The sequence below is a fragment of the Ochotona curzoniae genome, unplaced genomic scaffold (assembly GCF_017591425.1).
Source record: "Ochotona curzoniae isolate NIBS_2020 unplaced genomic scaffold, NIBS_Ocur_1.0 contig_3037, whole genome shotgun sequence".
Lineage (NCBI taxonomy): Eukaryota > Metazoa > Chordata > Mammalia > Lagomorpha > Ochotonidae > Ochotona > Ochotona curzoniae.
In genome coordinates, this window is record NW_024465699.1 from 5,226,752 (window position 1) to 5,236,891 (window position 10,140).

Here is a 10,140-nt window from a genome sequence, read left to right on the forward strand (position 1 = left end):
GTGCGGGGCTGGACCATCTGGATGCTGTAGTACGTGGGTGAGCCTTCCAGGTCTCCTTTTCCCCATCTGCAAAGTGGGTTTGAGGAAGAAGGCGGGCTCCCCTGTTTCCCACACTGCAGGAGGGTTCAGCCACTCTTCCCCCACTCCATGCTCTGCCTTCTTTGTCCCTCCCTCCCTCCCTCCCTCTCTGGGGACCCTTGGATGGCAGCAGCTGAGAAAGAAGATCTTTTTCCTGGAAGAAACGCTGTCCAGTTGCTCCTGCAGCTCAGCACCCGGGACAGCACAGCTCCTGGATTGCAACTGGCAGGTCCCTGGGAACCTCCATGATAATCCCAGCTGCTGTCTGCACTGCCAGAGCAAGCACCCTGCGAAAGCACTGGAAGGCAGGGGGCAGTTCAGCAGCTCTCAGCAAAATCTTGTCCCTGATCACCAGGCCCTGTCCCCTTCTATTCAAGGCCTCAAGCCCTCCACATTGCCCCTGCCATTCCCCACAGGCCCCAGTTTCCATTACTTTGCAAGCCCTAGTGTGCAAAGCAATGGGTCCTTTACTTCCTAGAGCCCTTTACACACAGCCCCCCACCCCGGGGAGATCCTGGGACCCAAATGAGGGGGAGGGGACTGTTGCTCACCCCCGCTCTCACCCTGGTCTGCAGACCCGGGTGTCATCTCTGGCAGCAGCTGACAGTGGCGCCTGCACCATGCTGGTGTCACTTTTAACACTGCACAGTTAACACCACCGACTGGCTGTGTGAGTGGGGAGGCCGGGCAGGCAGAGGCGCACCCCACGTGTGGAGGAACTGTTAACCCGGCAGTTGTTCAGCAGGTTCTCTTGGCCTCACCTCCAGACGTGTGACTTCTGGAGGGAATGGGACTGCACAGAAGCGGACGTGCCCTCCCAGGACGGGGTGGAAGCATCTGCCAGTCCCACATGAGCCTGAGCCTGGGTCTCCACCTCTTACACTCCCTGAAAAATGAGGAGGACACATCCAGGTAGAGGGAAGCGGTGTCCCTGTGCTACTTCTGATCTTCTCCTAAATCTACAGTTCTACATCTACCATGTATTACCCAAGATTATGAAGAAGTGGCAAGAGATATGGGCAGTGTGAAAAGCCACCCAGCATGAGACCTCAGCCCTGGACCCACATGGGCAGCATCGCCACTCTCACCTGCGTCCCTAACCACCTGCAAGCTTTTATTTCTTTTTCACTTCAAATCAGGATGGGCATAGGACTTGCTTGACCCACTGAAAGAGAAGGAAGTGGCTGGCGCTCCAGGCCTAGGAATCACCTGGACTGCTGGGATAGGAGCAGAAACAAACCCACAGAAAGGAGAGATAACGTCATGTCTGTGCTGTGATGTCGTGGGTACCTGTCCTGATGGACACACCATGTGCACTAAGTCAATAGGGAGCGGGTGTTGTGGGGACCCACTGGGAATGGGGTTCTGTTTCAGTACTGTTCTGTGCTCACTTCGGCAGCACATATACTAAAATTGGATTGATACAGAGAAGATTAGCATGGGCCCTGCGCAAGGATGTTTCAGCACTGTTCTGGAACTCCCAAATCTCAGAGGTCAGCATGCCCTCTGCCAGGATGTCCAAGAGCCTTGAGGAAATGCATGTGTCCCTGGCATTGAGTTGGGCACTGCCATTGTTGCATCTCGCTGAAGACTCATAGAACCCTAAGAGGCTTTTCCCATTGTGCAAATGAGAAGCCTGGGTTTCAGAGATGGGTCAGTGCCAGGTAGTCTGTGTGTGATGTCTCTCACAACTCCCCATCTTGAAATGGTTTATACCAGCCTCTAGGTGACAATAGTCAAATACATCATCCAAAGTCACTCATTTAGAACTTAAACAACCACCACCATACACCAGACATCTCTCCTAGGATGCTCCTGGGTGCCAGGGCCAAGGCATGACCCCATGGGACTGTGAGTAACTCTATGCCATGGCTACTAACATGACCTGCTTTCTAGGTGGGAAAAAATAAATACAGGCTTGGAGAGACTGAGCCATTGGCCTAGTGTAACACAGTCTCAGAGCTGAGACTGACACCTAGGTCTGTTCACATTTCAGTCTCATTTTGGTAAAAGCAGGAGGTGACCCTGGGTGACGGATGCATGAATGTTTTTGAATTAAATTTCTATTTTTAACTCAAACTTCGTGGATCACATTTTTAAAGTCAAACAACACCATGAAATTGATCATGAAAAGCAGCAATCTTGTCTCAGAAGAATGACTTCAAGTCCTTTTGCTGTTCCTTCTGACATTTACTCTCATATTTCTAAATATCATTCTTTACTGGTTTTTTCAGATATTATTTATTGGCTTCCTCCTCTGAAAGACTGCTGGTTCTCCACCAGCCACCAAACACAAGCACACCTTTTTTTCCTTCCACTAAAGTCTAAAGTTGCTAGGTCTGTATTCAGTCTTTATGCTATTATAAAATACAAGGTTATGTCTGAAAGTACACAGAACATGGAGCTGAAGGAGGGATTTCATCGTGGTATGAACATCTTTGAAATATATGCATCGTCTTTTCCACAATCTGCCTTGTGCCTGGATGTTTTCAAGACTCCCTGACATGCATGGGTTCCCCCATATACATTACTCATAGTGAACCAAGGCATTAAATCCCATGATGGTGGTTGTCATCTTAGGCAGCTTTTTGTTTTCCCTGGAGTTGATGATTACCTTGGGCTTTTGTTTAATTCATTTTTGATGCGGCATTACTAATTCTTCCCATAAACATGGCAACAGAGCACTAGCATCAGCTGTATCTGATAATCTCTCAGTTCTAGGTTCTTCTTGGAGCCCTCAGACTTCCCACTCCTGCCTGGACTAGCCATTCTCCTGTCTGTCCTGGCTGTTGATATCGTGAAAGTTCTGCTCTCATCCCGGGGAATTCCCTTCACCTCCCTCTCTCCCGTGTCAGCTCCTTGTTTCTCAGACCCAAAGTCCTCTCTTTTTTCGGTTTGTTCCCTTCATTTTGTTGTAACATATATGCCAGTAGCTCCCTTGGAGACTGCATATGGGAGTTCAGTTTTGGGATAATTGATTGACAGTTTGGCCGGATGTGCCAATCTCATTTGGAAATCATCTCCCCTCAGAATTCTGAAGGCAGTTCTCTACTGGCATGTGGTGTTGTGAGTTGATGTGAAGTAATCCAAAGCCATTCTGATTCCTTATCCTCACTGGGTGACTTTTCAAAGCCTCTAGAGTCTTAATCTCTCCTGCTGGAAAGAAGTCGTTCATACATTTCACTATCCAATCCGACAGAAGAGTTTTTTGTAAGTTAGACCACATGATAACTCCCTCAGTTGATATTTATATATTGGACCCCCCCAAACCAGGGGTTAGCTACTAAAGCACACTCATCATCCCCATCGCTGGCCCAAGGCACTAGCTAACGCACCTGGAAAGGTGAGCCAGACTGGAAAGGAGATATCCTATCGCTCCTGCAAGACTATCTGACTTTTTTTAAAACCCAGAAAACCCACAAGTCAAAGGGAAAAAAATGATTGGGAAATGACAAAAGCAACTGAGCAAGGTGAATAAGCTGCTAGCATAGCCTGCAAACATCCGGACAGCAATCAGAACTAACGTATATGAATTAAAAGACTCCATGTGTAAAAGCAGCCTAGAAATAAACTTCTTTAAAAACACGCACACATCTCTGGGAAGAAAAGCCTTTTAAATGTTACTGAAGGATACACAGGCAAACTTTGAACCACATTTTTGATGGGGCGGAGTGAAGACTCAACATCATGAGGATGCCAATTCTCCCTAAATTAAGCTCCGCATCAACACAATCTCCATAAAAAAAAAAAGCTGATTTGGTGTGCAAGTGGACAACTTGATTCTCAAGTTGAACAATTCAGGGAAAGTTGGAAAACAGAAGTGGAGGAGGCAGAGCCAGCCCTCTCGACCACAGACAGGCATTTTCTAGATTATGAAGTTGCAAGCATTAAAAACTACAGTTCGAGCATAGGAATAGCCACATAATTTAGAAGTAATTGGAAGTCATCCAACATGTATAGGAAGTTACTATATGATCAACTTGGCGTTGAAGACAGGATTTATCCATATTTAGTATTGGGACAATTGGCTACCCATCTGTAAAAGAAATTAATTTAGATCCTCACTTCACATGTTGCACCAAAATAAATTCTGCATTCATCAAAGGTTTAAAGGAAATTGTGAAATCCTTAAAGGACCGGAAGGAGACAGGGCAGATAAAAGCCATCATCTCTCACACTTCTTCTTTAGCTTAAGGCCCCGGCAGGCCAGCAAGCAGGCCTGGGTGGTGGGTTGTTCATTGAATAATAGATGGATTGATTATCAGGTCCTGTCCTAACAGGGGCTGCCAGTCAGTGGCCTTGGATTTGCTGTGTGGTCTTGAATTTGCTGCATGTACTTGGGTTCTACTGGGGTTAAAACATTGTTGGTCTTCAGCCAATACACACACACACACACACATATATATACATATACTTTAATGGGAGAGATTTCATATAAGAAATCTGGATTTCACATTTCCCCTGAGATGTCTAAAAATCTGGCAGCACACAGATCTCCTTCTAGCATCCTGAGTAGGAGGCAACTGGGCTCCAGGTTCTTGAAAGCTAACGGAGATCCAATAGTTGGGCAGCTAAGGGGGCATGGTGCTCATGAGCCCAGAGCCCTGGGATAAAGATGGGGGTGGGGAGGGGCAGTGATTAGGTTGTTCAGGGTCAAGGACAGAGGGAACAGGAAGGAGAGGGCTGGCCAAAGGGAATTGGAGACTTGAATCCAGAGGGCTTATGGACAGATGGTTGCATGTGTGCGTGTGTTAGAGGTGGGAGGAGGAGCTGTAGAAGCGCCCCAAGATGCTCACACAGATGGATAAACACTCAGGAAAACAGAAATCAGATCCTGGCACAGTCCTCCACACCGTCCATTGCCTTACCTGGGTGACCTGGCTGTGGCCCACCTCCCTGAGCCTGCTCACTGCTTACCTTGCACACAAAGCCACACCCTGGCACCCAGCAACATCCTTTCTGCCCCCAGATCTTTGCATTCCTGTGCCCCCCACCTGTATGGCATTCCCCCGAGTCCATGGCCAGCTACCTGGCTCCCCCTCCTACTTCTGGTGTCCTCTTAAAGAGGTTTGTGCTATGCTTGCAGAGGCCAAGTGCTATGGTGAAGGCTGTTTCCCTTGGAGCTGCACCCTCGGGATGATGGAGAGGCAAGTCCATTTTCTGAATGCAAAGAAAGGGAGAGTTTTGAAGGGTGGGCACGGGGTGGTATGGAGCAGGGTTGGAGCTTAGGGGTCTCCTGGAGGGCTGCCTGTAGCTTCCACCTGCGGCTGTGGGCAGGAGAGCTGGAGCATGCCATCAGGGAAAGTCAGTGCATGGCAGGTGCATGTTAGAAGGCACAGGTCTGGCGCAGCCACTTCCTGGACCATGCCATTCTCCTGCACTGGTTCTCTTTTGGCAGGGGGCGTCTGGGTGCAGCCACGACGTGGGATACCCCCACTGTAACCTCCCCCTCCACACACACACACTGGCCACGGTCCTTGGCAAGAGGCGGATGCCCTAGCTGGTCACCAGCAGCTTACCTGGCAAGGTTGGTAGGGCAGGAACTACAAGGCCCCACCTCATCATATGTGGAGGAGTAGGCTTTGTGTGTGTGTGTGCTGCTGGGGACACGGTGCTGCTGGGGGACATGGGTTGCACACAGGCCCCTGAGGGGATGCCTGTCACTTGGCCACAGCTGCAGACAACCCGTCCATACGATGCCCCTCTGCCACTGGCTCTTGAACCTTAACTGACCACATTCTACAATAAATCCCTAATAGCCCATGCCACAGAACAGACCCAAGTACTCTCATTTTACAGTTGGATTAACTAAGGCAGACAAGTCAGTTTAGTTACACTCTTGAGGACCTCTAGATACAAGACTGTTAAGACTCTAGGGACTCAGCCCTAGGGAGTGACTCATGAGAGAATATCCAGGAAAGATCAGCAGGGAAACATTGGTAAGGGACAGCAGGAGACAGCAAAAGTCATCAAAGAACAGAGGGAAAAGACAAAGATCCAAGGAACAGTGTGAAGACATCCCAGGAACTAGCTGTGCACCTGGCCCAGTCAGCTGCAGGCCGATGGATCTGCCTGTGGCTGCAGTCCTTCTGAGTTAGAGTGACTTTCCAGATGCTTACCAGGGAATGGTGGGGCAGGGAAACCAGCCAGACATAATGTTACAACATGGACTACAAGCTGCACACTTGGAACCCTAATGTCTCCTCGGGAATGGTGAGTTTTGCGTGGTTTTACAAGTCTAGAAAGTCATGGTTCACAGGTTAGAGAGGTTTCCAGAAGGTTGTTGATCAGTGGAGTGGACAGGGCCTAGAGCTGGGAAGGTAGAATTTAGATGACCCAGATGCTCTGGGACCAGGAGGAAAGAAGTGCCAGGAAGAGGTGGAGGAGGAGCAGTGAACAAGGGCAGGCAACAAAATGAACAGGTGGATTAGTTTAAGAAAATCACGGAACAATCTGGAAAAGCTGAAGATGCAAGTCACTGTGCAACTGCTTCTGTGAGGCAGGAAATGCAAATCTTTCTCTTGGAATGCCCTTCTGCCCCTCTGCATGGCGATGAACTTGGCCTCTGTCAGACATCAGGAACCCCAATGTTCCTCCTCCCCTTCTCCCATCCTCCTTGTGCATGCCCCAGCTCCATGGTGCACTCCTCACTGTCCCTTTCCATTTCTAAAACTCCCTTGCCACTGCTGTTCCCATCAGCATCTCCCAAGCACCACAGCAGGTTCACTCTCACCACCAACTCCCGCTCCAAAGAGGCGGTAGCCACCAGGACCTTCCTAGCAGCCGCATCCAAGCCCTGAGCCCTGGCTGATATCTGTGGTTGACCAGCAACAATGCCACCCCATAGTTTAAACAGGTAGATGACTGACGTGGACATTTCCCCACGCCCAACAAGCATGTGAAATGCACTTCAAAACCCCAAGGAGATACCACTTTATACACAGCAGAAATGCTATCATGTAGGGCCCTGCGATGTGGCAGAAGGGATATAGCCGCCATTTTTGACACCCAGCATCCCATGTGGGCACTAATTCAAGTTCCAGCTGCTCCACTTCTGATCCAGTTCCCTGATAGTGAGCATAGGAAAGCAATGGCAGGTGCTCCAAGTGCTTGGGTCCCTGCACTCACATGGGGGACCAGGCAGAAGCTCCTGGCTCCTGGCTTCAAACTGACCCAGCTCCTGTCCATTGCAGCTATCTGGGGAGTAAACCAATGAATGGAAGATCTCTTTCTCCCTCTAACTCTGCTTTTCAAATGAACAATTATTTTATGAAAGCTGGAGGTGGAAGCAGGGCCAGGTATGTGAACAATATATGCAAGTTATCTTCCCTGCTTCTCTCCTCTTTGTTGTGCTGCACCTCTGGCATCCCTTGGTGGCTGAAGGAGGACCCACTGCTGGCAGGGCCTGGCAACACTGCTCTGCATCCTGAAGAGAGAGAACTGTGGGTACCTGGGCGGCTTAGCATCTGGAGGAGATAGCCAGTCTCAGGAAGCCCAGTTGGTGACATCAAGTCGTGTGGGTGCCTGCTCACCGTGTTAATCTGCTCATGGTGCCACTAATACCAATTTATGAGCAGACAGCCAGGATCAGACAGGCCAGCTGTCAGGCAGTGGAGCAGCTCAGCATGTGCTTGGATGTTCAGGCTCAGAGCTGCAATGACAAATTAATTAGCAAATTTCTTTGTCTGGGGCTGCTGCAGATAGGTAGTCTCCAGGGACACTGTGTGAACGCAGCCCAACCAGCACCCCTCCACACTGCCACCCATGCAAAGGAGTCAATCCCAGTCCTGGCTCTTCCAGCACCCTGCATGGTAGTTACTCTCTACAACCATGACCCTTGTTAGTACCACAAAGGGGCTGGATCCCCCAGCCATGTTCTGTGATTCCCATTTGAGCCACCAAACCCAGTACCCAGCAGGGCCAGCAGAAGTTTCTGTTGGCCCTCGGCTTACCTGGTGGGTAACTTCTCCTGAGCCCCAAAGAGGACTGTTGGCAGAAGAAATGAGCAACACAGTGCAAATATGTCCATCTCTGAGACTATAATGAAATACCCAAGGCAAGAGGTGGGCTCAGGTCACAATCCTAGGGACCGAAAGCTGAGACAGCACCGTGCCAGATGCAGTGAAGGTTCTTTGGCCGCAGCACTCCATGGTGATGGCCCTGGGGTGGGTAAGAAAGCACACTTTGGAGATATGAATGGTGGTGGATCAGGCCAATCCTCTACCTGCAGTCAGGCATCCTATATGGGTGCCAGTTCAATTCCCAGCTGTTCCACTTCCAATCCAGCCGCTTACAGCCTGGGAAAGCAGTGAAGAATGGCCCAAGTCCTTGGGCCTCTGCACTCATGTGGGAGACCCTGAAGAAGCTCCTGGATATTGGCTTCAGATTGGCTTAGCTCTTAGTCATTGCAACCATTTGGGGAGTGAACCAGTGCATGGAAGATCTTTCTCTCTGCAAATCTGCCTTTCCAATACAAATAAAATAAGAAAAAAAAAAAGATTTCTTTGAAAGGCAGAATGACACAGCAAGAGAACCTTCCACCTGCTGGTTCACTGCCCAAAGAGCTGCGATGGCCAGGGTTTGGTCATGCCAAAGCCAGTAGCCAGGAGCTCCTTCCAGGTCTCCCATGTGAGTGCTGGGACCCAAGCACTTGAAACATCCTCTGTTGCCTTCCCAGGCCATACTCAGGAAGTCGAATTAGAAACAGAGCAGCTGGGACTCAAACCAGCGTTGGGCTAGAGGATGCTGGCTACACAGGTGGCAGCTTAACCTGCTATGCCCCAATGCCAGGTCTCAGTGTGTGCTTTGGCTGTGTGACCGGAACTATAGATTAGTTGGCAAATGTCAGTCTTTGAGTTGTTCTAGACAGGGAAGACTTCCAGGGACTGGGTGACATCTGGGAACCCAGGCACCCCTGCCTTCAACCAGCCTACCTTGTCAGTAACTGGGTCCCAAACCAAATTAGGAGAAGGTCAGTCCTGGGGGCATCCTTGTTGCTTAAGGGAGAAAGCACAGCATTGTCACGTGAGAGCTCACCATCTGAAGCTCTAAGCACAGTGTGGATGTTGACTCGCATCCTAATGCAGACTCCTGGGCTTGGAATCCGGTTCTTGTCTTCCAGTTGTGCAGCCCATCAGAGCCAGAGTTCTGACCACCTGCTCCTGACACAGCCACAATGAGCAGGGTTCCCACAGAGCTGGCTGCCTCACACCAAGGAAAGAAGCTCCAAAAACTTCTTAGAAAAGCAGAAATAGCAGATCAGGGGGGCAGGCCTGCGATCTAGAGATCAAGACGCACCTGTTAACACACCAGGTTGTACATCTGAGTGCTATGGTTCTACATCCGGCCCTGCATCCACCTCCAGCTTCCTGCTAGGGCAACCCTGAGAGGTAATGGGTCTGTACCACCCAATGGGAGAGCTAGACGGAGGTTTTGCCTCTTGGCTTCTCTTCTCCCCCACCCTAATCTTGGCCACTGCAGCAGGTAAAATAAGAACCTCCCCCTTCTCTGACCTCAGCCTTGCTTCTCAAAAATTTGTGCAGGCTTTTTAAAAAAAGATTTATTTTTTTATTTGAAATTCGACTATACAGAGAGGAGAAGAGACAGAGAGGAAGATCTTCCGTCCAATGATTCACTCCCCAAGTGGCCACAACAGTCACAGCTTAGCCAATCCAAAGTCAGAAGCCTGGAGCCTTTTCTGGGTCTCCCATGCGGATGTAGGCTCCCAGGTCTTGGGCCATCCTCGACTGCTTTCCCAGGCTACAAGCAAGGAGCTGGATGGGAAGCAGGCCCACTGGGATTAGAACCAGCATCCATATGGGATTCCATTGTGTGCAAGATAAGGACTTCAGCTGCTAGGCTACTAGATTGGGTCCTCAAATAAAATTTTAAGTGGTTTTAATTTACTTGAAAATCAGAAGGGCCAGCACTATGGCTCAATTGACCAATACTCCATCTGCAAACACTGTTATTCCATATGGGCACTGGTTCGTGTCCCCACTGCTCCACTTCCCCCATCCAGCTCCCAGCTTATGGGCTAGGAAAGCAGTAGAGGATGGCCAA

The 10,140-nt window shown here is 49.8% G+C and overlaps 1 non-coding gene across 1 annotated transcript; it reads left to right on the top strand.

Moving 5' to 3' along the window:
• The first annotated feature begins 1,461 nt into the window (after window positions 1-1,461).
• On the top strand, window positions 1,462-1,568 carry LOC121155722. Its single transcript, XR_005883709.1, has one exon. It is a non-coding gene; the product is annotated as a U6 spliceosomal RNA (small nuclear RNA).
• The last annotated feature ends 8,572 nt before the right edge of the window (window positions 1,569-10,140 follow it).